This window comes from Pristiophorus japonicus, chromosome 15 (assembly GCF_044704955.1).
Source record: "Pristiophorus japonicus isolate sPriJap1 chromosome 15, sPriJap1.hap1, whole genome shotgun sequence".
Taxonomy (NCBI): domain Eukaryota; kingdom Metazoa; phylum Chordata; class Chondrichthyes; family Pristiophoridae; genus Pristiophorus; species Pristiophorus japonicus.
This window is the reverse complement of record NC_091991.1, coordinates 47,658,179-47,685,872: the sequence shown is the minus strand read 5'-3', so window position 1 is coordinate 47,685,872 and position 27,694 is coordinate 47,658,179. Positions and strand designations below refer to the sequence as shown.

General features: G+C 42.8%; 1 protein-coding gene across 6 annotated transcripts in view; it reads left to right on the top strand.

Moving 5' to 3' along the window:
• Positions 1-27,694, top strand: part of LOC139281467 (fatty acyl-CoA reductase 1) — a 271,288-nt gene that overhangs the window by 49,942 nt on the left and 193,652 nt on the right. The window lies entirely within an intron of this gene.

Below are 27,694 nucleotides of genomic sequence, written 5' to 3'. Positions count from 1 at the left end.
CAATAAATTCTTAAGAAGTTTGATTCTTTGCAAATGCAGTGGACCCCAGTGATTTAAGTTGTTAAGATAATTAAAATTATCTTTTCTTTCCACCTGGGTATCCAGTGTATAACTGATTTGTCCGCTCGTTTTGTTTTCACTTTGAAACATAATTTCCCAGAACTTTGTTCTATTACAAGTTATTGCTCTTAAAAGCCCAAAAGGCTAAAGAGCAATGTGCTTCTGTGAATGAGAAAACTGAGCGTCATTCGAAGTGGAAATCTGAACTTCTGATTAAGAACGATTCTTCACATTTTTAGTGGACATATCTTACTTCTCATTTAGAGGAAGTCACTAAGATGAACCCTCACCTCTTTTATTTGAAAAGGCTCTGTTCTTTCATCATCATCCTCATTCATTTATCTTTCTTCCTTTTTTGACTGTTAATTTGGATTTGGACTGGCTCCTGAGCTCAAAAGGAGTAAGAAGCTCAAAAGGCAATACATTTTTACTCCATATGATAAGTTGAGTGTAGACTGGCAGTATTAGAAGATACATTTAGTTTTCCTTATGATCCAGTATGGAAACAAAGTCCATTGAGATGTTTGGAGGTTTTCATTATTGTCCAAAGCTTTGCACTTTCCAGGTGAATGATGGCTTATAGAATGAAAAACTAAGCAGAGGTTTATGGAGCATGCAATTACTGCTTCAGCTGTTTTGGGATGATTGTGGGAAGAAATTCTAGTGCAATAGAAAAACTCTGACCAGATAAAGAACATTCCAGAACAGTATGCCCATGGAAAATTATATTGAAGCCATCACTAGGACTTGAACCCTTCGGGCTATTGTAACATGAAATAAATATCTGACCAATCAGGCATCTTCCCAATACTTACTCTAAATGCCTTTCCTTTTTTTCAAGTGGAACCTCTACCTGTATTACATAAAGAATGGAACAAGAGAAAGCTTTTGTTCCATCAAGCTCGATCCTCCCACAAGTTATCTACATCTTGCCCTGCTGCTGAGGGAGTTGACAAGCAACAGATAAACTTCCAAGAAGATCAAATCTCTAAAATATCTCGAACATATGAAGATAGTGAAGTCATTAACCCAATATTACAGCCTACACTTAAAGCTCTGAATATTTGGGGGCTGAAATTCGCAAGTGCCCGTTTGGGGGCGGTAACCGAGGCAAGGCGGGCCATCCTGCGCCAGGCATGGAAGTCCTGTCCCGGCAGCGAAATTGAGGTTACCACCCCCGAGAGGAAGTGGAGCGCAATGTCGCACACTCCACTTCCTCTCAAGGGCAGGACTAGGACGCTAACTGCAGGAATTTACCAGCACAACATGAAGTGGCATATAGCGCTGGCGGGAGCACAGGGCTCTCCCCTTCCGTTAAAGGGGAAGGCACACTGCGAACTCTGCAATGGGGCAAAGTTCCACCACTTCACCACCAAGGAGCGGGGTGCAGTGACACCAGCCCGGCACAGAAGCGGAGTGCCGAGCTGCAACATCGCGGCATGGACCCCACGAATTCCACAAGGCAAGGTAAGTCGGCCATGGAAAAAAATTGCGCGTCGCACCTCCCCTTTAATTTTTGCCCCGTGAGCGGAATGCGGCCTGGTCCATGGGGCGCTGCCAGTTTGTGCCTCCGCTAACTCTCGAGGAATATTGCGGGAGGCGGTAGTGGCCCCGCACCCTGGGCGAGAAATCGTTTGCACCCTGTTAGCAATGGGAGGCACAAACAAATCAAATTTAGCACGTTTAGTGAGTTGGTCTAACCACAGGAAAAGGGTACACAGCCAGATAGGGAATGGATGACCAACAGGAAGAGCAGTGCAAGGAAGGTAGTGCAGGGGTACCCTGCGGTCATCCCCCTGCAAAACAGATACACCACTTTGGGTACTGTTGAGGGGGTGACTCACCAGGGGAGGGCAGTGGCAGCCAAGTTTATGGCACTGTGGGTGGCTCTGCTGCACAGGAGGGAAGGAAAAAGAGTGGGAGAGCTATAGTGATAGGGGATTCAATTGTAAGGGGAATAGATAGACGTTTCAGCGGCCACAACCGAGACTCCAGGATGGTATGTTGCCTCCCTGGTGCAAGGGTCAAGGATGTCTCGGAACGGGTGCAGGGCATTCTGAAAAGGGAGGGTGAACAGCCAGTTATCGTGGTGCATATAGGTACCAACGATATAGATAAAAAAAAGGGATGAGGTCCTACAAGACGAATTTAGGGAGCTAGGAACTAAATTATAAAGTAGGACCACAAAAGTAGCAATCTTAGGATTGTTACCAGTGCCACGTGCTAGTCAGAGTAGGAATCGTAGGATAGCTCAGATGAATACATGGCTTGAGGAGTAGTGCAGCAGGGAGGGATTCAAATTCCTGGGACATTGGAACCGGTTCTGGGGGAGACGGGACCAGTACAAACCGGATGGTCTGCACCTGGGCAGGACTGGAACCAATGTTCTAGGGGATGTGCTTGCTAGTGCTGTTGGGGAGGAGTTAAACTAATACAGCAGGGGGATGGGAACCTATGCAGGGAGACAGAGGGAAGTAGAATGGGGGCAGAAGCAAAAGATAGAAAGAAGAAAAGTAAAAGTGGAGGGCAGAGAAACCTAAGGCAAAAAGCAAAAAGGGCCATATTACAACAAAATTCTAAAAGGGCAAAGTATGTTAGAAAGACAAGCCTGAAGGCTCTGTGCCTCAATGCGCGGAGTATTTGGAATAAGGTGGACGAATTAACTGCGTGGGTAGCAGTTAACGGATATGATATAATTGACATCACAGAGACATGGCTCCAGGGCGACCAAGGCTGGGAACTCAACATCCAGGGGTATTCAACATTTAGGAAGGATAGACAGAAAGGAAAAGGAGGCAGGGTGGCATTGCTGGTTAAAGAGGAAATTAATGCAATAGTAAGAAAGGACATTAGCTTGGATGATGTGGAATCAGTATGGGTGGAGCTGCGGAATACCAAGGGGCAGAAAACGCTAGTGGGAGTTGTGTACAGACCACCAAACAGTAGTAGTAAGGTTGGGGACAGCATCAAACAAGAAATACGGGATGCATGCAATAAAGGTACAGCATGGGTGACTGGTAGCAATGCGGTGGAGGAGGATTTCCTGGAGTGTATTAGGGATGGTTTTCTGGACCAATATGTCGAGGAACCAACCAGAGAGCTGGCCATCCTAGACTGGGTGATGTGTAACGAGAAAGGACTAATTAGCAATCTTGTTGTGCGAGACCCCTTGGGAAGAGTGACCATAACATGGTAGAATTCTTTATTAGGATGGAGAGTGACACAGTTAATTCAGAAACTAGGGTCCGGAACTTAAGGAAAGATAACTTCGATGGTTTGAGACGTGAATTGGTTAGAATAGACTGGCAAATGATACTTAAAGGGTTGACGGTGGATACGCAATGGTAAACATTTAAAGATCACATGGATGAACTTCAGCAATTGTATATCCCTGTCTGGAGTAAAAAATAAAACGGGGAAGGTGGCTCAACCGTGGCTAACAAGGGAAATTAAGGATAGTATTAAATCCAAGGAAGAGGCATTTAAATTGGCCAGAAAAAGCAGCAAACCTGAGGACTGGGAGAAATTTAGAATTCAGCAGAGGAGGACAAAGGGTTTAATTAAGAGGGGGAAAATAGAGTACGAGAAGAAGCTTGCCGGGAACATAAAAAACTGACTGCAAAAGCTTCTATCGATATGTGAAGAGAAAAAGATTAGTGAAGACAAACGTAGATCCCTTGCAGTCGGATTCAGGTGAATTTATAATGGGGAACAAAGAAATGGCAGACCAATTGAACAAATACTTTGGTTCTGTCTTCACGAAGGAAGACACAAATAACCTTCCGAAAGTACTAGGGGACCGAGGGTCTAGTGAGAAGGAGGAACTGAAGGATATCCTTATTAGGCGGGAAATTGTTTTGGGGAAATTGATGGGATTGAAGGCCGATAAATCCCCGGGCCTGATAGTCTGCATCCCAGAGTACTTAGGGAAGTGGCCCGAGAGATAGTGGATGCATTAGTGATCATTTTCCAACAGTCATCAACTCGGGATCAGTTCCTATGGACTGGAGGGTAGATAATGTAACCCCACTTTTTAAAAAGGGAGGGAGAGCGAAAGCGGATAATTATAGCTTGAAATCAGTGGTGGGGAAAATGTTGGAATCAATTATTAAGGATGAAATAGCAGCGCATTTGGAAAGCAGTGACAGGATCGGTCCAAGTCAGCATGTGGGGAAATGAAGGGGAAATCATGCTTAACAAATCTTCTGCAATTTTTTGAGGATGTAACTAGTAGAGTGGACAAAGGAGAACCAGTGGATGTGGTGTATTTGGACTTTCAAAAGGTTTTTGACAAGGTGCCACACAAGAGATTGGTGTGCAAATCAAAGCACATGGTATTGGGGGTAATATACTGACGAAGATAGAGAACTGGTTGGCAGACAGGAAGCAGAGAGTCGGAATAAACTTTTCAGAATGGCAGGCAGTGACTAGTGGAGTGCCGCAGGGCTCAGTGCTGGGACCCCAGCTCTTTACAATATACATCAATGATTTGGATGAAAGAATTGAGTGTAATATCTCCAAGTTTGCAGATGACACTAAACTGGGTGGCGGTGTGAGCTGTGAGGGGGACGCTAAGAAGTTGCAGGGTGGCTTAGGCAGATTAGGTGAGTGGGCAAAAGAAAATTAAGATGGGACATGACCCGTGCGTACAAATGATGAGAGGCATGGATGTGTAATTAGGACTGTAATTCAGACTTAAAGACAACAGCACAAAATCAACAAGTCACAAGCAAGAGCAGAGATTAGATTTCCTCCCCAACAAAATAGAAACACTCTCAACCTTCAAAAAGCAAGTGCTGGATGAATATATTTAATTTTTGACTGAAGCTTATGAGGATAGGCACAAATTAATGAATATTCTATTGAATTTGATGGTTTTAATACAATTGGGATCATATGGAATGCGAGGGGGAGAAACATAGAAACATAGAAAATAGGTGCAGAGTAGGCAATTTCGGCCCTTCGCGCCTGCACCACCATTCAATAAGATCATGGCTGATCATTCCCTCAGTACCCCTTTCCTGCTTTCTCTCCATACCCCTTGATCCCTTTAGCCGTAAGGGGCATATCTAACTCCCTCTTGAATATATCCAATGAACTGGCATCAACAACTCTCTGCGGCAGGGAATTCCACAGGTTAATGATCTTACCGAATGGTGGTGCAGGCTCGAAGGGCCGAATCGCCTACTCCTGCACCTATTTTCTATGTTTCTCCCCCTCGCATTCCACAAGATCCCAATTGCATTAAAACCATCATTTTCAATAGAATATTCATTAATTTGTGCCTATCCTCATAAGCTTCAGTCAAAAATTAAATGTATTCATCCAGCACTTGCTTTTTGAAGGTTGAGAGTGTTTCTATTTTGTTGGGGAGGAAATTTAATCTCTGCTCTGGCTTGTGACTTGTTGATTTTGTGCCGTTGCAGTATAATGTGGCAGATGCAGTATAATGTGGATAAATGTGAGGTTATCCACTTTGGGGGCAAAAACACGAAGATAGAATATTATCTGAATGGTGGCAGATTAGGAAAAGGGGAGGTGCAACGAGACCTGGGTGTCATGGTTCATCAGTCACTGAAAGTTGGCATGCAGGTACAGCAGGCGGTAAAGAAGGCAAATGTTGGGCTTCATAGCTAGGGGATTTGAGTATAGGAGCAGGGAGGTCTTACTGCAGTTGTACAGGGCTTTGGTGAGGCCTCACCTGGAATATTGTGTTCAATTTTGGTCTCCTAATCTGAGGAAGGGCATTCTTGCTATTGAGGGAGTGCAGCGAAGGTTCACCAGACTGATTCCCGGGATGGCCGGACTGACATATGAGGAGAGACTGGATCAACAGGGCCTTTATACACTGGAGTTTAGAAGGATGAGAGCGGATCTATAGAAACATACAAGATTCTGACGGGACGGGACAGGTTAGATGCGGGTAGATTGTTCCCGATGTTGGGGAAGTCCAGAACCAGGGGACACAGTCTTAGGATAAGTGGTAGGCCGTTTAGGACTGAGATGAGGAGAAACTTCTTCACTCAGAGAGTTGTTAACCTGTGGAATTCCCTGCCACAGAGAGTTGTTGATACCAATTCATTGGATATATTCAAGAGGGAGTTAGATATGGTCCTTACGGCTAAAGGGATCAAGGGGTCTGGAGAGAAAGCAGGAAAGGGGTACTGAGGGAATGATCAGCCATTATCTTATTGAATGGTGGTGCAGGCGTGAAGGGCCGAAATTGCCTACTCTGCACCTATTTTCTATGTTTCGATGTTTCTCCCCCTCGCATTCCATATGATCCCAATTGCATTAAAACCATCAAAGTCAATAGAATATTCATTAATTTGTGCCTATCCTCATAATCCAGTCAAAAATTAAATATATTCATCCAGCACTTGCTTTTTGACAGTTGAGAGTGTTTCTATTTTGTTGGGGAGGAAATCTAATCTCTGCTCTTGCTTGTGACTTGTTGATTTTGTGCTGTTGTCTTTAAGTCTGAATTACAGTCCTAATTACACATCCATGCCTCTCATCATTTGTACGCACGGGTCATGTCCCATCTTAATTTTCTTTTTTTTTACAGTTAAAACCAATTCAGTCCATAGCTTAGATTAGAGCCTAAAGTAATTTTGGTGTCTTTTTGCTAGTGATCCAATTCCCCTTTGAAGGTAGGGTGACCAACATCCCCAACTTTCTTTGGAGCAGGAGTCTAGTATCAGATGGCTGGAGGAGTTTCCAATGGGGGCAGAGAAGGTGGAAGTTCTGTCTGCCATTTGTAAGCCTGACATTGTAAAAGAAAATTGAGACCAGTGGGATAGCATCATCGACTGGATTTTCTGCTGTTCCCAACTCCTGAGCAAGATACTGGCATCCAGTTCATTGAAGTGGAATAAGTGGGATCATTGCCTGACGTACTCCAGAAGATATCACCAGCTTACCACATTGAAATCAGCCCTCTTACAAAGGAGCTAACTTCCAATGTTAATGCACTTTAAGCTGGTCTCATCAGCTTTGCATCCACACAACTTTCAAGTGCCACATTTTACACGACCCTGATGATTAGCTGGCATCTGTCTCTTCAAAATCTTCAGCACAAAGCACTTTTCTCATTACTTCAGTTCCTCCCTCAGGAGGTAAGATTTCATTAACCACCTGTGGAGCGAATAAGGGAACAACTCAGTAAAAGCTTTCATATAGCGCCTTATTATTTCTCTGAGAAACATCACAAAACACCACAAGAACTACTTTTTGAAGTGCACTGACTTGCATGCTGTTAAATTTAGCATTATATTTATTAAATAGCAATATCTAATGAACTGAGCAAGATCCAATAAATAGAGCAAGATCCAACATATAGAAATAAAATAATTGACTAGTTACTCCGTTTTGTTTTTGTAATGTTGGTTGGTGTAAGAATATTGGCCAGGACCCTGGTTGAATTCCTTATTCTTCATAGGTCTCGTTGGATCTTTAATGTTAACCCGAACAGATAGACAAGGTCTCGATTCAACATTTCATCCAAAAATATGTCTTAAAATCATTTGGGAATTAAAAAAAAATGTACAGGCTGTTCAATGCAGGAGGTTTAGAATTTTCATTTAAAACTTCATACCCTTCTCATCAAACACCCAAGCTACAGGAGATGGACATGGACCAGGCATCAGCCCCCTACCCAAAGTTCAGTCAGGTGATCTAATCCATCATGACCACCAAACGTTCCATCATACGCTTCCTACAGTTCCACTGAACACCACGAGAAGCAATTTAATACCTAGATACATAGACAAACACTATTTCGAATGCATGCATAGCCATAGCAACAAAGTGAAGGAACAAAGGCATCCAATGTATTCTTCTGCAAGTATCAAGCAGATTATTTATTGATTTGACAGTACATGGCTTCCAGAGTTGTATAATTTTTTGCCGCCTTTTAAAGAAAAGTTAAAAACTTCAGCTTCATTTAATATACGGTATATTTTTGCATATCTTTAGTAGTGTTGCTCATGATAAGTTAGGGATACTGTTTTTTACAAGGACTGGAGCATTGTACAAAATATTATTCTAACGCTAGAAACTGTTGGATAAAGAAGCAAGATGTGACTTTTGTTACCTATCATGAGCATTGGCATAGGAGATCCACTAGTTTAATACACATTTTATAAATCTTAAATTACAAAAACTATTTCACTACTTTTCTTCTTTAAACTTAAGGTCATTACGAATCGAGACTTCACATTAATCACAAAATAAACTCTTGTCCTGAAGCCAACAACTCATAATGTTGCCCTGTGGTTTCATGGGCATTCTCTGTCTTCTATGTAATCTAGACAATGCTGGTTGATGAGCTTTTTGACCATTGGGGCCCAAACCTGCCTTTGTCTGACATCCACACAGGCGGAGAAATGAAATTACGAGGAAAAATTGTACATGGTTTTTATTTTATTTATAAGTATAAATGATACTCAGCATCATCTGTTATGCACTGAAAGTGGTCCTGTGTCTGCTGTTCCCATACAACCTGCAATGATGTGTGACATCATTGCAGGACTGGTTCTGACCACTTTTATGTACAAGGACGTAAAATTAATAAATTTGTGACAGGGGTAAAGAGCTGATAGCTCCCCCCATCTTGGCTATATGTAATATAGCCCTAATGTAATATAGTAATAACGGTCAATTTTCCCCAGGAGTTGCTCCTTTATTTTGGAGCAACGTGATTTTTCTGGACTATCTTTTTAGTTGCAATTCTGGCCACTTAATTTGCGCCAGTGTAAGTGAGTTAGTTATATTTTTTTTCAGTTTTTTTTTCAAAAGGGGACATTCCCAGCCACTTACCCCTGTTTTAGGCATTTGGCCAGCAATTAGTTGCTCCAAACTAACTTTGGCCAGCGTATGTTGCCACTTCCGTCTGCACAGAAAAACCTTACCTAGAGTTAAGGAATCGGCGCAAGTAACTACATTTAAAGCACCACCAAGCACCAAACAAAGCACAAAAAGTAATAAGCAATTAATTAGCAAATAAAATAGAAGGAACCCTGCACCCTAAAGCACCAAGACCAAAATAATAAGCAATCAATAAATAAAAAATTAAAAAAATAGAAGGAACCCTGCACCTAAAGCACCAAAATCAATCAGTAAATAACAAATAAAAAATAGAAGTCCTGCCTTAGGGATCGCAGCGGGCCGCTGGTGTGTGAGCCCATTCGTCCAGGGCTAGGGACAGCGTGCTTCGGGCCCCTCCCACACAGCTGCAGCGTGCATTTGCAGAAATGGCCTGCCAAGAGCTACTGCACATGCGCGCAGACTCTAGTGCGCGTGTACAGAGGTCTCGGCACTGTTTTCAGCACCGGGACCTGGCTCCACCCCCAATCCATTGGGCCACGCTGCGCCACGACAGAGAGCGGCCAGAATATGGACGTCTTTTTTCGGCACACTTGGAGGCGGACAAAAGCGGCGCACCTCGGGTGAGGGCGCCAGAAAAACAGGTTAGGGAAACTCTAACCCAAGCTAACTGAGTATATTGTAATGTAGTCCTTGTCCTTTTACCTATCACCTCGGAGCTTGGAGTGATTGATTGGGGCCAGCCTGTCTGGAGTTTGTGTTTTACTCTTCCCTGAGTTCTCTGTGGATGCAACAGGAGTGAATTTCTCTAACAGGTTCTGTGATTTATTAATTATTTTTAAAGTTTATTAACCTTCACCAACTGGAGTATGTGTGACTGGAGTTTATTTTCTCCCAAAATGTAATGCTGTCACTAACTTTATATAAACCTCCGAATACGCAGCAGGACCATCAGCATCTGAAAATTAAGGTTGCAAGACTGATACGAATGAGGAAGGTCATTCAGTTCATCTTTACTCATCAATCTAGAAAAATCTTCAATTCCTCCCTATTGCAGCATCCCAACACAAAATGTTAACCTATTTATGCTGATAGACCTTCTGTGTATTTCCAACACTTTCTATGTCACCTTTCAGATGTCCAGCATTTTTTTATTGTCTTGCATGCTTTGTGGACCTGAATGGACATGGAGAATAATAGATGAGTAATCACCAACTGTCTCCTGTACTATTTGTGGAATCTATTTTTAAGTACAATTCTGCACAAGTGCCACCTGCTAATGCTCAATGGAACAGTAATGTGACTAAACAAAACTGAAAATAACTCTCATTGGATATAGTTGGATATAGTGGTTCTTTTATTGATGTGAATGACCAACATCAGTTACTTGTACCCTGGTGGTACTGTAAAAGTAAAATTGCAATCATATGTTGACTTGTGCAGTTTGTGCGGGAAATGAATGCGTGCTGCTTATACAACTGAAGTATCCTCTGAGGCAAAAGATGAATTAATGTCAGTATTTGTCACATGCTTATCCTAATCTTAATTGTTATCATTGCTAGGGTTTGTGTATACCGTATCCAGTTTGAAGTCTTGCATGCATGGAATTTGACAGCAAGATGTGCACAAATTAAACACTCCTCGAAGTGAATTAGTTACTTCTTTTTCCTGGTTTTTGCAATATGAATCTGCCACACCTGTCAATCAGTCACTGTCAATTTATTGGTGATACGATGATCAGCAATTTTTGTCAGCTCTATCCCCCTCTGTTTCCCGTACATGTACTGTTCCCCCACCCCATTTTGCATCCTCCTCAGTCCTGCTCTTTTTTTTACTTTCCTCCACTTACACAAGTTAGTTCATCTTCAATTTATGATATAATTCGCATTCCATCTTTTACATATATATTGTATATATTTCACACATTTTGATTGAAAGACCAGCCTATTTTTTTTTGTGTGGCCAATTTCGATTCTGTAGGTTTTATGCTCTTGTAGATAGATTTTCACAAATTATTCGCTGCCCAACATGGTCGCAATCTTGCAGTAATCACACTTGGAGTGTTTTTATTTGGCTTTTTGCAAGCAACAGCACAAGAAGGAAGCCGCAAATATTCAAAGACCAGTATTGGGACAAAGTATCAGAACCAATACAATGAATCAGAAAGTTTGTTTCAGGCTGCCTCAATTTCTTTGTCTGTCCCAGGTCCATAGCTGGACCCTGAAAACTCCAAAGTGTGACAGTAATAAAGTGCCTCTTAAAAAAAACGTGTTGCTCGGCACTTGACCTGAACATTTGCCTGTCGTCTGGACCACAGTGATGGTTCGGGATATAAACATTTTTTTGGAGGGAGTGTTTAGGGGAAATAGTTGCAGGTTGGCATGCTATAGTGTGCAGTATATTCATCTATACACCCTTGTGGCATTCAGGCTATCTTGTTAATATGCCATTTAAGGTTCAATGAGAGAAACAGCAGATGTGTCCATTTGTGCATATTCAGTGGAGTCCTGATATGTCATGGTACTTCTGAGCATCAGGCTAATAATACCTTCTGAAGCATTGGTACCTATTAAACCACTAGCAGTTAAAGATGGTGACTCACATTCCCGTGACATTCAAAAATGGGCCATTCTGAAACCAAACTTGTAAACAGGATGCGGTGAAATGTAAAGTATCTGTCAACCAGGGCTGAGTTATTGAGTCAGTTGTTTAAATACAAGTTCGATTAATGGAACAGAAGTATAGTATAATAACTACTGTTATCTCATTATCTCAGTGTCACAAGTTGGCTCTGCTGTATATCAGTGAGTTTCGTTTTTAGCCTTTGACAGCCAAGGTACAGAAATAAGATATAAAACCCGAAAATGCTGGAAATCTCTGGATCAGGCAGCATCTGTGGCGAGAAGAACAGTTAACGTTTCAGGTTGATGACCCTTCGTCAGAACTGATGAATGTTCGAAAAGAACAGCGCTGAAAGGGGAGGGAAAGAAAGTGTCATTGTAATCCATGAATAAACTGACCTAAGTTGTACACCGTGAGAACACTGACCACTAGGTGGTGAACTTGTGGGAGACACTCCTAACCTGGACTTTCAGGTATAAAAAGGGAAGCTCCACCCACCTTCATCACTTCAGTGCTGGCTAATAAAAGGACTGGTCACAGAGTGACCTTCTCTCTAGTATGGGCCTAGTGTGCATTTATACTGTATAGTAAGGACATATTATTGGTGACGAGAAACTGGGATTTAAACCACGCGAGCATGGCCACTAGCAGCACAGAAAAGAGGTACTGTGTTGGTGATGATTGAGACACTACAGCAAAGTTTCGTCACTAAGGAATGGCTGGGACAGGATTCGGTCGACAAACGCAGGGCTCATCTCCTGACGGTTTGTGGATCCAGGACGTATTCCCTGATGAAGGACCTTCTAGCGCCAGAGAAGCCGGTGGACAAGACTTTTGAAGAGCTCAGTAAGTTGATCGGGGAACAGTTTAAACCGGTGAGCAGCATGCATATGGCGAGACACCGGTTTTACACGCACCGGCGGCGAGAAGGGCAAAGTGTTCCAGACTTCGTGGCAGACCTCCGGCGACTGGCGAGCCTATGTAAGTTCCCAGATGCATGCAGAGCGGAGATGCTGCGAGACTTTTTTATTGAGGGCATCGGGCACGCTGGGGTTTTCAGGAAACTGATTGAGACCAAAGGCTTGACCCTGGAAATGGCGGCTTTGATGGCCCAGACATTTATCTCAGGGGAGGAAGAGACCAGAATGATGTTTGACAATAATCTTGGTTTAAATGCAGCAAATGGACAGGGAGTCAACATTGTTAACGCGGCACACAGTTCTCCAGGCAGACAGGGGCAATCGGACATGCCCGAGCGTGTAGTCGAACCCAAAGGGGGAATTCAACAGAGACAATGGCTAGCTGAATGGTGATTCATGCCATCGCAAGGGACAATGCGGCCAGTAATGGGGCCATCAACACCTGTTAATGGTGCACTTAAGGACAGTTACAGAGATAGTCAGAGATGATCGACTGGTAATGGACCTTTTGTTTCCAACAACAGCTCATGTTGGAGGTGTGGAGGCAAACACACAGCTAGAGCATGCAGGTATCAGCAATAGAGCTGCAGAAATTGCAATGTCAGCGGTCACTTGGTGCGTATGAGCAGGAAACCTGCAGCCAGGTTGATGTATGAGGAGGACGGGCCCGATGTAAGCCCTACGAGGCCAAATGGACACTGGGGGAAATCGCTGGAAGCTGAAGTTCAGCAAGTTCATGTGGAGCACATATACAGTTCATACACCAGGACGCCACCGATAATGATGAAAGTGCTCCTCAATGCCATCCCAGTATCAATGGAGCTAGACATGGGGGCCAGCCAGTCCCTGATGAGTATCAAACAGTTCAACAAGTTGTGGGCGTCCAGGGCCAGGAGGCCAAAATTATTGCCAATTGACGCACAGCTACTGACATATGCAAAGGAGATCATTCTGGTGTTAGGCAGCGCCACGGTAGTCGTGACCCACAAAGATTCGGAGAACAGACTGCCACTCTGGATTGTCCCAGAGGACGGTCCCGCACTGCTGGGGAGGAGTTGACTTGCTGTCATGAACTGGAAACGGGGCGATGTCAATGCAATTTCTTCTGTGGAGTGAATATCATGCTCACAGGTCCTGGACAAATTTGATTCACTATTTCAACCCGGCATTGGAACTTTCATGGGGACCAAGGTAGTGATTCACAATAACCCGGATGCCAGGCCAGTACATCACAAGGCTAGAGCGGTGCCGTACGTGATGCGGGAAAAGATAGAAGGCGAATTGGACCGCCTGCTGAGGGAAGGCATCATCTCGCCAGTCGAATTCAGTGACTGGGCAAGCCCGATTGTGCCGGTGTTCAAGGCGGATGGATCAGTCAGGATATGTGGTGATTACAAGGCCACCACATGGGTGTCGCTCCAAGACCAGTACCCGCTACCGAGAGCGGAGGACCTCTTTGCGACGCTATCCGGTGGCAAACTTTTTTCAAAATTGGAGCTGACCTCAGCTTACATGACCCAGGAGCTGGCGAGTGAGTCGAAGAAGCTGACCACCATCATGACACACAAGGGGTTGTTTGAGTACAACAGATGTCCGTTCGGGATTCGCTCGGCCGCCGCGATCTTTCAACGAAACATGGAAAGTCTCCTCAAGTCGATTCCAAGGAAGGTGGTTTTTCAAGACGACATCCTCATCATGGGTTGCGATACTGAAGAACACCTTCACAACCTGGAGGAGGTGATACGCAGACTGGACCGGGTAGGTCTGCGACTGAAAAAGGCGAAGTTTGTCTTCCTAGCTCCAGAGGTAGAATTCCTGGGGATGAGGGTAGCAGCAGACGGGATCAGACCTACTGCATCCGAAACGGAAGCGATCCATCGAGCACCCAGACCCCGTAACACGACGGAGCTGCGTTCATTCCTGGGGCTCCTGAACTATTTTGGTAACTTTCTTTCCAAATTGAGCACGCTGTTGGAGCTGCTACATGTGCTCCTACGCAAAGGTCGCGAATGGGTCTGGGGGGACAGCCAGGAAAGGGCTTTTGATAGAGCACGCAATTTGTTATGCTCCAACAATCTTTTAACGCTATATGACCCATGTAAGAAACTTGTTTTAACGTGCAATGCGTCGTCCTATGGGGTCGGGTGTGTGTTGCAGCATGGTAATGCCAAGGGTCAGTTACAGCTGGCAGCTTATGCCTCCAAACATCTGTCCCAGGCAGAAAGGGGCTACGGGATGTTAGACAAGTAAGCGCTTGCATGTGTATATGCAGTAAAAAAAATGCACAGTACCTGTTTGGCAGGAAATTTGAGCTGGAGACAGATCACAAACCCCTAACGTCCCTTTTGGCCAATAACAAGGCCATAAATGCAAATGCATCGGCCCGCATTCAGAGGTGGGCACTCACGTTAGCCGCCAATGACTATACAATTCGGCACAGACCGGGCACTGAAAACTGTGCCGATGCACTCAGCAGGCTCCCATTAGCCACCACTGAAGGGGCTACCGAGCATGCTGCTGAGATGGTCATGGCTGTTGAAGCTTTCAAAAGCGAAGGTCCACCTGTGACAGCCCGTCAGATCAAAGTCTGGACAAATAGAGACCCGCTACTGTCTTTAGTTAAGAAATGTGTCCTGAATGGGGACTGGGCAGCCACGTACGGGGCATGCCCTGAGGAATTGAAACCATTTCACAGGCGCAAGGATGAGCTCTCGATTCAGGCCAATTGCCTACTATGGGGAAACCGAGTAGTCATGCCCCAGATGGGCAGAGAGGCGTTTATCCGAGAACTCCACAATGAGCACCCGGGCATTGTCATGATGAAGGTAATTGCCAGGTCACACGTTTGGTGGCCAGGGCTAGATGCAGACCTGGAACTTTGTGTTCGCAGGTGCAACACGTGTGCCCAGCTGGGCAAAGCGCCCAGGGAAGCCCCCCTTAGCCCTGGTCCTGGCCTGCCAAGCCATGGTCACGCATCCATGTGGACATGCAGGTCCTTTCATGGGAAAAATGTTTTTGGTTGTAGTAGACACCTACTCCAAATGGATCGAGTGTGACATTCTCAATTCAAGCACATCCTCTGCCACGGTAGAAAGTCTACGGGCAATGTTCACCGCCCATGGTCTATCGGACGTCTTGGTCAGCGACAATGGCCCGTGCTTCACAAGCACTGAATTCCAGGACTTCATGGCAGGAAATGGTATCAACCATGTCAGAACGGCACCGTTCAAGCCGGCCTCAAACGGCCAGGTGGAATGAGCAGTGCAGATAATCAAACAGGGGATGCTGAGAATCCAAGGGGGTTCCCTACAAAGCCGCTTATCATGCCTCCTGTTGGCCAATAGATCCCAACCACACTCGCTCACACGGATTCCACCCGCAGAGCTGTTAATGAAAAGGATGCTCAAAACCAGGTTATCCCTCATGCACCCTACCATGGAAGAAATTGTTGAAAGCAGACGCCGGTCACAATGTGACTACCATGACGGGAATGCGAGGGCGTGATGTATTGATGTCAATGACCCTATCTTTGTCCTCAACTACGCTGCAGGGCCCAAATGGCTCACAGGCACTGTGATTGCCAAAGAGGGGAATAGGATTCTGGTAGTTAAACTTACCAATGGACAAATCTGCCGCAAACACGTGGATCAAACAAAAAGGAAGTTCAGCAACCCCATAGAAGAAGCAGAGGAAGAACACGATGTAGAGTTTACTCCACCCAGTAACTGTGGGCAGTCCGGTCAGGCTTGAGGCACCGCCAACAGCAGACACTCAGGCCAGTGCCCAACAACCGGAGCCCCAACTTAGCTGCTCTACAAGGGAGCGTAAACCACCAGAGAGACTTAATCTGTGATCCCAATAAGACTTTGGGGGGGAGGTGATGTCATGTATTGAACTGTCATTGTAATCCATGTATAAACTGACCTAAGTTGTACACCATGAGAACACTGACTACTAGGTGGTGAACTTGTGGGAGACACTCCTAACCTGGACTTTCAGGTATACAAGGGGAAGCTCTACCCACCTTCATCACTTCAGTGCTGGCTAATAAAAGGACTGGTCACAGAGTGACCTTCTCTCTAGTATGGGCCTCGTGTGCATTTGTACTGTACAGTAAGGACATAATAGAAAGAACGAAATGGAAGGTCTGTGATAGAGTGGAAGGCAGGAGAGATTAGAGAAACAAATGGGATGATGGGCCAAATTGGTAATAAATGCATTTTTTTTAAAACAGACCTATCTTATTTCTGTACTAATACAAAAGCGAAATACTGCGGATGCTGGAACCTGAAATAAAAACTGAAAATGCTGGAAATCTCAGCAGGTCGGGCAGCATCTGTGGAGAGAAAATGGTAATGGCAGAAGTTAGAAAAAGGTTAGTCTAGATAGGGTGTGAAGGGCAGAATAATTGCCAGCTGCCATTGGAGACTAAGAGAAAAAACAACGTAAGATCTGGGGCGGGAGGGGGGAAAGGAGCCAAAAAATGGGCAGAGGTTATCTGAAATTGTTGAACTCGATGTGGAGTCCAGAAGGCTGTAAAGTGCCTAACCGAAAGATGAGTTGCTGTTCCTCGAGCTTACGTTGAGCTTCATTGGAACAATGGAGGAGGCTGAGGACAGAGATGTCGTCCTTTTTGTCTCTCTAATCTCTCCTGCCTTCCACCCTATCACAGACCTTCCTTTTTGTTCTTTCTTCCCCTGCCCCTATCAGTGCTCCTTAAGAATTTGTTCTTTTTGAACTTTCGCCAGTTCTGACGAAGGGTCATCGACCTGAAATGTTAACTCTGTTTTTCTCTCCACAGATGCTGCCCGACCTGCTGAGATTTCCAGCATTTTCAGTTTTTATTTCAGGTTCCAGCATCCGCAGTATTTCGCTTTTGTATTAGTACAGAAATAAGATAGGTCTGTTTTTAAAAAAAATGCATTTATTTTCCTTCCTTTTTAAATAGAGATGAACTCTCAGATATAAGCACATCCCTAAAAATGCCCTGAGATATACAAATTGATACCATCTCAGTTATTCTCCTTGTACAGTAAGCAACATTAAAGTTACAAATAATACGATCAGAAAAAGCACAATCTGTATTATTCAGACAGATATGTTGCAGTACAATATGTAATGATACAATCAGTAATAGCATAATACAGTCAGCTTTAACTAGATGCCAGTAGATGTTACATGCCATTGTTATCTCAAACTTCCCTCAGCCAGGTCATGTTCATTTGCCTGTTGGCTCAGATGTTTCCATACATAGTCTCTCATGCCTGCTTTGGTCATTTGTATAGTCCCTCTGAACAGTTTCTATTAAAAGACCATATAGAAAGCTGCTCCAATTCTTTGCCTTTCACGTGGTCTTTTCCTAGCTTCTGCTTTTGTGCTTTTAACAAGTTCTGGATGTTATTGAGAAAGTGCAGTGTGTAATGCTGTAACTGTAATGGTACAGTGCAGTCTGTGATGCTGTAACTGTAATGGTACAATGTAGTCTGTGATGGTGTAACAACATCTGTAATGGTATAGCCAGCCATGTCATACGAAAATCTCCTTCCATTAAATGTTCATCCCTACTTGCTGTAAAATATGGATTGTGAATTGCACCAGCGTATAAGTCACTCTTTTGTATCTCAAGAGCATCAAAGGTGCTTTTGTGCTGTTTAGTTTAGATCACAGGAGACTGCTGTCATGCGCCAACTCCCTATGTTTGCACTGGAGAATCCAATTCTCTCATCCTGGCAATAAAATTGTAGAGCCCTAAAAGTTGGCTGTATGATTCTACCACTGGGATACTGGGACACTGAGCCAGATTTAGCAGTTTAAATGTGGATAGTTGGCACATGGGCAGTGATCTCCTGTGATCTGAAGTAAACAAGTGTCATTGTAAAAGTGCACAAAAGCAGACCTGAGTGTATGAATCGTGTACCAGATTGTCCAGTGATACAGCGCTACTTGCTTTGTTTCTAGTGCTTTTTTTCTTTATGCTTCAATCCAGTTTTATTTTGATATTTAATTTTTTCCATTTTATTTTTATACAATCTTAATACTGTTTCTACATTTTTATAATTATATTTTTTCCTTATAATAACTTATTTATTTTCCTTCTCATTTTTTTTGATTCAACTATTTTAGTTTCTTAACCTACTTATTTCTATTTTCTTTTTTTCTAAGCAATGCATTCTGAAGTTCTAAACATTTAAATTTTATTATGAATTCACTCTTCCCTTGCCTGTGCTTTCCTCCAGTCCTATAGTTTGGCTATTCTGCCTCATTTTGTTACATTCGAGTCTCTCTGAATACCCTTTGAGCTGAAATCATCTGTGCTGAACTTGGAATCCTCTCTTCCTTTGTTCAAGACCAGTTAGCTTGATTTGGTGAGCCCCGAATCTACTCAACTATTCTAATTCAGCTGGGGATTGTCTATTCTGGTCTTTGCAATTTGCTATGTAATGCATCCAACAATACAGTAAGCCAGTCTAACACAATTGATAGTTCGGCTGATTTTCGCTCCTGAAGAATCCTACTTTTCTCCAGTGCTATGGCCAGGAATGCAAATACTGATAAAATGTTCAAAAGAATAAGAAGTGCCAGACATTGTCATGAATCTCTCTCCATATAGAGACTAGCACAACAAAATGTATTGGGGTAGGACATGAAGGAATTGTTACATTAATGCACAAGTGCACTCAATAGGTCTTCTTGGATTATCTTTTGAAAAATTCATCTCACTTTTTAGAGAATACATGAATGATACTGACAATGTAGAGACATGATGTAGACTTGGTGTAGGCTCACTTGTTAGAGAATGATCAGTCCACAGTTTACAATGGAGTTCTGTGGTGGAGAATACAAGCTAATTCATAGCATTACCAGCAGAGAACATACTTTAGCTGATAATCTTGGTACCTTCCCAGAGGAGACTAAGCTGAACAAGTGGGGAGTACAAATAACCCTGTTTGTTCTCAGTTCATTTGTAAGTAGATGTGGTCAAAATGAGATAGGCATTTAGGTTTCTTTACAGATGTTTAATTTGTTTCAGAAAGTATTGGGAAAATGGAGAACGTCTGTAATAATATGACAGTACCAAGAGAATAAAAGGGAAAAACTCTGGTCTTATTTCTGCATGTAATGAATATTTAATTAAAAATAATTGTCATGGGTCTAGTCATACACTGCACCTCATTAGTGTGATTCCATTACCTCAAACTTTTGAAGTGTGGAAATAGGTGAATAAAATAATTTACAATTTAATGAAATTAAACAACTAATTATTTGGAGTGCATAAGAGAACCGTCTAGACTGGTCTCAGAATAGCAGTGACATTGGAAACATCAGAGAAACTGTGTTGACAAGTGCTGTTTCCCAGACTGTTGTCCCTTGAAGATCAAAGGGTTGCAAATGAATGTCAGTGATTCACTTTAGTGAATACTGAGTGAATGCCTGCATGCTGGATGATGGGACAAAGTTTGATGAGTACTGTACATTAGAGCTGGAGACACAGAGTACAAGCTGAGAACAGAGTCTAAACTACATGACTATTGGTTGTGATCTTATATTTTCTGTACCTTTTGTTACGCACAGCACATTGAGTGGACATTGAATTCTTCCTCCTAAGCATTTTGCACATCTATTTCTGCCCCCTTGCTTCATTCACTCACTTCTTTCTCCATCATGCTACTGATTGTAGATACTTTTGCCAACTCCACAGTGTAAGCAGCTGCTGGTAGCTAAACAATTCCTTCCCTTCAGATGCCTGGTCTTTGTTTCTCACCTATGGTGAATCCAGGAATAGGTTTTCACCATCTGGGCAATTCAGGATACAAAAACCTGCATCTTATATTACTCTCTGACTAACTGTGTGGGGTGAAATCCCAAAGTTACAGCAGATGAATGGGAGAAACCACACAGAAATTCACCATATAGTGTGGGTTTGGAACCACATGTCAGCCAAACTGGGTAAGGATGGTATGCTCTCTTATCTTAAGGACATTAGTGAGCCAGTTGAGTCTTTATGACAACCTGGCATTCTTCATGATAATTTTTTTGGCTGGTACCAAATTTAATAAATTCAATTTCTCAATGTGCCATGGTGGGATTTGAACTTATAACCTCTGCATTACTAATCCAGCACTATAACCATTACATTGCTGTTCTATCTTCATCTTAATCTCTGATTGCAGGGTTGAGGAACTGCAAAGTGAGCACAGAAAGCACAAACTACTGCTCACTTTCACCTAACAATGTTTTTTCCGGTACAAATCTATATTTAGGTTTGGACAAACTACTCCAAACCTCCTGAAAAATCCAGTCCAAAATTTTCACAGTGCAAAGTGAAGGTTAGACATACGTAGTGCTTTATTGTCCATGTTTATTGCTATCTTTATTTTGAGGTTTGAATAATAGCATTTCAAACCCATTTGATATGCAGAATGAAATACTTGTACATACTTGGCAGAAAGAACGGAACATCGATTTTACCAAAAATTATCAAATTATCAATAAATTAGAAATTGAATTCATAAAATAAGACACATTTAAAGACTTTGTCATACTATTCCGAATGTTGTGTCAGACTGAGCATTGCTGCATCTAACTGACTGATACAAGAGTTGAAGGCTAACCGTATCCTAATTTATTTTGTAGATAAAAGGGCAGAGAATTCACTTTATAAATGGGTGTGAAAAATATAAAATAAATTGACTCCTTTGATATCAGAACCTCTGAAGTATAATTGGATTTGATTGTTAGCTTCTGTGGAATTTGGCGAATGCTGTTCTGCTCAGATGTGTGCCAAAAGGTCCTTTACATCACTTCCTGAGGGGCACAGACATTTTTGATTACTCTATTTTTTTTAAAGAAATAAATTGTCATAATATGATTTAAAAAAAAATCTAAATCAGGAAGTGTTACAAAGCATTTCCTGTATAAAAAAAGAATTAGAATAGGGCTAGTGTTTGAAATATCCTTCAGAGACAACTACTTTAATGTGAACGATTTGATTTATTTCTCCTTTTTCCTATTTTGTGAATATTTCCACATAACTGACTAACGGTGAAATTGTGTGATTAACCATCATGCCTGATTTCATACAAATTAAAAACCAGCACAGTACCTTGTTCAAGAGATTCTGACAGCAAGAGACAGAGGAAAGCAGTAAGTAGCTGGGGTGACACCAAGATGTCAGTAAAAGGTATACCGTGGAACTAGGAGGGAGAGCAGTCGTGGATGGGATACCAGCTACATTTGGAACACAATAGTTATGTGACTAATTAAATTGGAAACATAAATGCAGAGATAACAAATATAAAGAAATAGAAACTAAATGGATATTTGAATAAAAGAGAATAAATAAAAGTTGAACATATAATGGACTGAAGTGAAAGAGAGAGAAAGAAAGCGACCAAATACAGATCTGGGAGTAATAGAAGTGATTGCTGCAGAGAGATACGCAGCTTATGACTGTAAACTCAGTATAAAACTTGTACTTTATTAAATTTATACATTGGTTAAATGGCAAACTGATCACAATGAGCAAATTCACATGGGCAGACTACCACATTGACCACAAGTTTTATTAAAGGACATTTTAAACAATATTTTGAAAAGTGACCACACTGACGGATTCCTGTAATTGGTGATTATGCTGAAGGTTCTTGTTCTGTGTTAGTTTATTAGCAAGATTGTCTTCATTTTTTTCGGTTACATTGGAGCTGAATGTAAAGGGATGCACTTTCTTTGAAATGTACTCAGAAAACCTGGGGCTAGACTTTCCACTTCACATCGCCCAGTTATGGCCCATATATGGCCCAAAACGGACCTCTATCTCCCATTTTGAGCAAAAAGTGGAAACTAGGCCCAAAATATCGTCGGAAAAACAGGTGCCTAAGTTTCCACTTTGATCGCCGAGAAGATTGCTGAAATTATAGCCCACACAAGGCCCATCCCAAGTTTCAGCACCTAGCATGCACTTCGCTGGGCCGATGCAAGGCCTAAAAGAGTGCTGAGAAATAGTTGCTTTTTCTGGGCCTAAGAGAAAGATAATGGGCACTACGGATGCCATTTTGACTTCAGAGGAAGGATGGAAGATTAGTTGTATTATTTAGAGAGTTAATTTAAAGATAATTGTACTCAGAATATTGGAATATTGGAACAGGGAATAAAAAGAGGTTATTATCCAGTTATTTTTGGAAAAAAGCTTTTATATATTTTGTAAATAACTTTTACATAGTCAAGTTATTTACTGATATTGTTGGGGCCTATCAAACTGACTGGTATACAGTGTAGAGAGTGCACAATAGTGATTCGCTATTGTTGAGAGATTATTAAAATTAAACATCTGCCATATCTATCAGCACGCTACACACTGCTGCATTTGACAGGTGACTAAAGTTCTTTACGCTCATAGAGGGACTTCATAAGCTTCACAATGACCAGGGAGGCACAGACTGAGAGAACTTTGGGTTTCTCGAGAATAGCAGACTTCCCCAAGGTGCAGAGAGCAATATACTGTACGCACATTGCCCTCAAAGCACCCTTAAAGAACACAGAGGTCTTTCGCAACAGAAAGGGGTTCCACTCGCTAAATGTGGACATTCAGATATTGATTTACAGTTAGGGTTAATCAAAAGCTTCATTTGCATGGGGTTCCCTTGTTGTCTTGCCTGCACTGGCCTATCATTGGAATTTATGCTTAGTTTAAATATAAAGTTTTGTATAAATAAAGTACTTGTATAGTAAAAGAATAAACAAATATGGATTAACAACTGTATAGTTGATAACTAATGTAACTAAGAGAGAAGACACACACAATTTATTAAATTAAAGAAATGTTTTTTTATTAACAATATAGAAAAAAATTTAAGAAACTTTTTAACTTTCTCCTCCCTCCAACCCCCCACCCCCCGCACCCAACTCACCCTTCCCTCAAATCCACAAAATCTTAACAACGATTAACAATTAACAATTAACAAAACAAGAACAATTGAATATTTAACGAATAAACTTTTGGAAGCACTCCCCCCTCCCTACCTGCAGCCATGTTTCCCTCTCGGTCCAGTCCCACCCCGTGTTCGTACCCCACCCGCCTGTTTTGGTCTATACAGACCGACACCAAGACGTCATGCAGAGTGGGACCGCAAGACTACCTGCCGTGGTGGAGTTGACAGAGTGGAAGCGAAAGCCTGAAGCTCCACTTCCGAGTCAGGAGGAACTGTGTCCTCCGTACTCCCTTGCGTGCTCGGGGTCTTGCTACAAACAGACACGACACCTTGGGGTGCAGCGCCGTGTCCAGCCAGCAATGCATGCCATAGGGCATTGGTTGCGGCTGTCTGCTGCCGAATGGCCTCCAAGCTCTCCCTTGCAGTCTGTGCTTGCTCGGAAGACCAGTTGGAGAAGTTTGTGCAGAACTTGCTCCAGGTTGCTGGAAACAGGCTCCAGTTCGCGAAGAACTGGCTCCAGTTTGCACAGAATCCCGCGAAACCCTGGATAAGGTCGCGACCAATCACGACCGTCTCCCTGCACAGGGATAATAAGCTCTCAGTCTGGCCCTCCATGGTAGGCGATTGCTCACCCCGCTGACTGGACCTCCGTGGGGTCGGCGTTTGCAAAATTACGCGCCTTGGCATCGCCACCTGCACACCGCTTGGTCCCGTGCATCATCCATCTCAATCGAGATGGCTGCAGGTTGTTCCCCCCCCCCCCCCTGCCCCACAAAAACAATCTCATCTTCTTCCTCCTCCTCCTCTTGCTCCGGCTCAGATTGTGTTATGACTTGAGTAGTAACATCCTCCTCCTCCGTCTCTTCCTCCTGCGAGCTGTTGGAAGGGTTGGTATTTGCGGATGTCTCCGCGAAATCAACGGGCTCAACGAACACTTGACCTTAGAAAGGTGAATCAAATTTCTAAACAACTTACGACAATACATATCAATATATATCAATATTTTTTCAATAGTTTTTGAAAGATGATGACTGCTATGGTTATCCATCAATATACTGGATAGAGTTAGAGGTCACAAAGCTTCATCTGTATAAGCAAGGTTAAAAGTGGGAAAAGCAAAATTAATAGGGCCCGACTTTGGTGCTTACCAATGGTCCGCCGAGTTCCCGGTGGTATCGCGGCGGTCTGTCGTTTTTCACCATCGGCAGACTGCCGAGACGTGAGGCCTCAACTTGATCGTCTTCTTTTCGGCGGTCTACCAACAGTGTGCGAGTGTTGTGCAGTGGGCGGTCTCGCAGAATGGAGTCGAGCCGGAGGAAGGCTTTCCTCGATCGACGGTATTGCGCAATTTTTTTCCCCTCCAAACTTGTATTTAGCTGCAATTTCGGGGGTCAAGGATCACCTGCACATGTGCAGAGAGTGGCAGTGAGGAGAGACATTGAGAAGGAGCAGTGAGGCACAGGATAGCTGCTGCTTTGCTTCTTAATATAATCATAATTAAAGGGGCTATTTAAAGCCACTTACTCCAACTTCAGTGTTCTCCTCCAAATGGTGCTGCTTCTCTCTGGTGTTCTCGGTTTTTCACGATTTCTCCCCATTTTGAAATAAATCAAATAACCTCCCGAAATCCTTTCCCTCCAAAAAACCTTCTTTCCTTTAAAATTGACTTTTTCCCTGTGAATACAACTTCAGTGCTCTGCTCCAATGTTCCTGCTTATCTCCAAATGCTGCTGCTTCTCCCGATGTCCAAATGAATGCACCACCCACTTTACTAAGCATAAAAGCCCGTTTTCCAGAACGGTATGCTTCAGGGTGGTACATCGGTGGTGAGTGACCAATGTTGGAGTTTTCGGCGGTATGTCAGGTCTTCAGTGTCGGCGGACGGTGCGCATACCGCTCGGCGGTATGTCAGTCACCAAAGTCGTGCGGGCAGTATGTCAGTGGTATGCAGCTGTTTTTCCACAAAACTTCCAATTCTCGGCGGTATGCGGGCATTCTGTGGGCGGTAGTGAGCGGTATGTCCACCAAAGTTCACTACACAGTGATTATCTGCAAATCATGAATAAATGCTTATTCGATGGTCAGGAATTTTTATTTTGACACCCACTATCACATGCACATTAACTTAAATAAAAAACACAAATAAGTGTTCTTTCAATCAGATCGCCTTTCGTTATAGTATCGCAATAACTAATGCTTTAGCTTACGACATGACAAACTCCTTTTTTTCGGATGAGACTGTCCATTTTTTTGGTTGCGTGGGGAAATGTGATGTCATACAAAGTTATGAAGAAACTGTGATTGAAGGAGGTCATAAAAGTCAGTCTTGTGAATGTCTACTTGGTACTTTCTGCAAACGTAATCAAATCCTGTCTCTACATGTTGCTAGTGAACAGCAAAAATGCTACAACTGCAGATATTGAGGATTGAAATACTTAACAAAAATGTTCTGCTACTGATCTTTGTAATAAGATTTTCCAAATATTCTGAGTAAAAACAATACCCCAGTACAATGCCAGTGCACTGATAACACTCTGAATGTTACTAATGCAAATGTTGTAGAGTGTTGTTATCAGAAGTGTAAAATGCTCTGGATTTTGATGAACGACAACTTGGACAATTTTGACAATTTCCATTCTGAACTCTTTAATGCCAGCAGCTGCTGAGCTATTAGATTAACAGACGATGAGTAATTGTTGAGTTCTATCAGGGTGAGCTGTGACTGTGTTGCTAATGTTAAAAGGTTCCCAAGATGAATATGTGATACTTGTTATGTTGCATTATATCGGAAGAGCCCAGCTTACTGAGCACAGATAAGAGATTTTACAACCTTTTCTCCCAGTTAATCAGTAAGCATATGGTGCACTTAAATTTATAGTAGCTAGAAAAATATTACTTGCGAAAAATTGCGTTTGTCTTCACTATTTTGTCAGAATGTACTTACATATACCATTTTTTCTTTTATGGATATGTTCATTCCACAATTGTTTTGCCTTTTAGGTGGCTCCATTTCTGTGTCTATTGGCCTAAGACACACCTTGCAATATCATCATAGGCAGTCCCTCGAAGCGAGGATGACTTGCTTCCACGCCAAAAAGGGATGAGTTCTCAGGTATTACAATGAAGGACCTAATATTCCAGATCCCGAACTACATTTTGGAGGGTAGAAGATGCCTGTGCTTGGATTTTTTTAATGTGGGGTGGCCGTTGCACACCAGCCACCACACGGGCTTGACAGAGTTAGGTCTTGGTCCAGTGGCAAGGATTAACCAAGTCAACTGGACACCAGCTCTGCTGCACAGACCGAGCGCGCACACATATCGTAGTGTGGGCTGGCCTGTGCTGCCCCTGGGCTCTCACCTCTTCCGGGCGCCAGACTCGCGCCTCTCCTGGGCCACGGTCACTTCCTTCTAGAAACTCTTGCCGCTCCTTCGCCCCTCCTGCTGTGCCTGCCCGCACTTCAATCAGCGACCTGACTTCGCAGCCGTTGCCCTCCTGCAGTGGTATGCCGCTGCACGCTGCTCCCTCTGATGGCCCTGGCCTGCTGATAGTCTTGCAGGCCGGGACCGTGCCGATTTCCGGACCGGGCCGCCACATGCTGCTCCCTCAGTGCATTAAGCTCTGGTAATGGAAAGTGCAAGTAATTAGCTTTTTCAAAACAGAAACAAAGATTAAAAGGGCCATATTCCATTCAGTCTTATGTTCAATGATTTATAAATTGTTTTATTCATGAATGGATTGGGCCTTAAAAATGGAGATAAGGTTTTAGATGAATCTGTCAAAATCAAAATTTTTGCACTTCCAGTGGTGCAATCCTTCAGTACTGAAGTGTCAGCCTAAGTGCTAAAGTCTCTGGAACGGAGCATAGAACCTAAAACATTTTGACTCAAAAGCAAGAGCACTATCACTGAGCCAAGGTAATATTGCTGACAATCTCAACATTTTCAGTTATATACACAGATGCGTGAGGTTTTTGTAGTTAATAATTTCATAGACTTTCACAGCATGGAAGAAGGTCATTTGGCCCATTATGCCTGTGCCCTGCTCTTTTCTCATATCCCTTTAAATTATTTTTCAATTATTTATCCACTTTCCTGTTAAAAGCTATTATGGATTCTGCTTCTGCCATTGTGTTTCATAGGGCATTCCATATCATAACAGCTTTTTGCATAAAAACAATTCTCTCCCTTTGTTCTTTTTGATAATTAGTTTAAATTTATGCCATCTAATTATTGACTTAATGACGAGGGAAAATATTTTAATTTCTTTTTTACCTTATTAAAACTCTTTTTAACCTTGAACACTTCTATCAGATAAAAAGAACCCAGTTTCTAGAAC